Genomic DNA, 2,500 nt, shown 5'->3' with positions numbered 1-2,500 from the left:
GGGCTTTTTTTTTGTATCTGATAAACTGGCACTGCCCATGTGTTTATGGCTTTTATCATATTTCGGCGTTGAGTTTTGACTTGAGTATCGCCTTGAGTCTCTGCATATATTCTTTCCTGATCGTGTCCCTTCATCTCTTGGTGTTTTATATCTCCTCCTTCCATTATTCCCAGGTATTTGTATCCTGTCTCATCTATGTGTTTGATGTTGCTCCCATCTGGTAGCTTTATCCTTCAGTTCTCGTTACTTGCCTTTTTGTATGTTGACTAAGGCGCATTTTTCTATTCCAAACTCCATCCTGATGTCCCCAGATACAATCCTTACAGTCTGGATTAGGGTATCTATTTCCTTGATGCTCTTACCATACAGCTTGATGTCGTCCATGAACATCAGATGGTTGATTTTGTTGCCTCTTTTCTTGAGTTGGTACCCGGCATCCATCTTCGGTAGTACTTTTGTCATGGAATCATGGCTATACGAAGAGTAGTGGGGACAGTGAGTCGCCCTGGAAGATCCCTCTCCTGATATTAACCTCTGCTAGTCTTATTCCAGAGCTTGTAAGTATTGTATTCCAGTTGCGCATTGTATTTTTGAGAAGCTGATGGTATTTTCCTCTGCCCCATATATTTCAGGCATTCTCATTAGCCATGTGTGTGGTATCATGTCGAAGGCTTTCTTATAGTCTATCCATGCCATGCTTAGGTTGGTTTTCCTTCTCCTACTGTTCTTCATACCATTTGTCTATCAGGAGCTGGTCTTTTGTGCCCCTACACTTCCTTCTGCAGCCTTTCTGTTGGTGGGGATGTGTTTGTCTCCCTCCTAGGTAGTTGTTATAGCCCTTTCACTGATGATACCTTTGTTAGTAACTTCCACATTATTTGGTAGGCAGGTGATAGGCCTGTCGTTTACTGGCTATATTTCCCTTACTCTTGTCTTTTGTACTAAGGATGTTCTTCCTGTGGTCATCCATTTGGGTGCTTGGTGATTTGAGATACAATGCTGGAGTTGTTCTGCTATTCGTGGTGTAGGGCCTTGAAGTTTGAGCCAGTATCCATGGACTTCATCGGGACCTGGGGCTTTCCAGTTGGCATTTTCTTTAGTTGGGTGTCTGACTGTGTCTGTCGTGATGTCTGTGAATCTTTGTTTTATTCTCCCTGTTTCTTCTTCCTTGACTTCCTGGAGCCATGTTGCATGTTTGTTGTGTGATACCGGATTGCTCCATATGTTTTTCCATAGTCTCTTACTTGGTTCGGCTTCAGGAATTTCTGGTGGTTGTTCTTCCCCTCCCCTCTTAGTTGGCTGTATAGTCTTTTCTGGTTGGTTCCGAATAGTTTGTTCTGTTGGTATCCCTTATTCCTGTTCATGTACCGTTGGATCTTGTGTGCTTTGGCCTTAAGCCTCTGTTTTACATCTTCTATTGTGTTGTTTGTCCCCCTTCTCTTGTACTTTGTATTTCTCGTTGAGTTCCTCCCTTTGTTTCTTGCTTCTTAGCCTTTTTCTGCCATCTCTTTCAGTTTACTCAAGTCAGATCTCATCACCATGATTTGCTTTTCCAGGCGCCTTTTCCAAGGAGGTTGCTGTTTGGTTTCTGTTGGGTTGGGTTGTGCTGGTGGTGTTGGTGTTCGAATCCCCATCAGTTCTGCTACTAATCTTGCTCCTGCATATGTCAAGTTATTTGTTTCTGTGATACTGGTGGTGTGTATTATGCCCATTATTTCATTGACCTCACTTGTTTTCTCCCTTAATTTCTTGGTGTTGGTAGGCTTTCATGGAGGGGATCTTTGTTCTCTCTGTATCTGGCTCCATCCATTGTCTAATCTTTTCTACCCATTCCGTCCTCTCTGTTACTTCGTCGGTGTTTCTTCGTGTGTCGTTGTTTGATACCTCATCCTCCCTGTCGTCTTCTGTGGCATCGTCTCTCAGTTCGTCTTCGTGTAATTCGTTGTCGTGTGACATTTCCCTTTCCAGTTCTTCTCTTTCTGTTGGGGAGAGCCAGTTCTTTTTCTTTATGTTCCTTACTTGGTCTGCCAGCCTCTGCTCTGTTTGGGGGGTGTTATTCCTCTCATTCCAGATGTTGACAATCTTCTTCTATATCCTCTCTCCGTCGGGTTGCTTCTGATGTAGCATCTCCCATATTTCCTTATTTTCTTCTCTGTCCATTCTCCTTTTTGCCTCTGTAGCTCCAATCTCAGGCTGTTCATTACTGTCGTTGTGGTGATCAGTTGCTGGATGACGACCTCCAAGTACCTGAACCGCTCTTCCCCTACATTTGGGTTGAATACCTGGTTGCCGGACGAAGCTCCTCTGTTGCCAGAGGTTCCATTTACGTCGTGTCGTTTATTCCATCATTTCTTTCCATCATTGCTGAGTTTTGCTATTTAACCCATAGCTGGACCCTACCCACCATTCAGGAATAGGTACTCATTTACAGCTGAGTAGACTGAGGAAATTATGGTAAAGATCCTTTCCCAAGGAATCAACGCCGAGGAGAGCGTCACCC

Source organism: Macrobrachium nipponense, chromosome 31 (assembly GCF_015104395.2).
Source record: "Macrobrachium nipponense isolate FS-2020 chromosome 31, ASM1510439v2, whole genome shotgun sequence".
NCBI classification, from domain to species: domain Eukaryota; kingdom Metazoa; phylum Arthropoda; class Malacostraca; order Decapoda; family Palaemonidae; genus Macrobrachium; species Macrobrachium nipponense.
The sequence above is the reverse complement of the archived record's forward strand: the minus strand, read 5'-3'. Positions refer to the sequence as shown.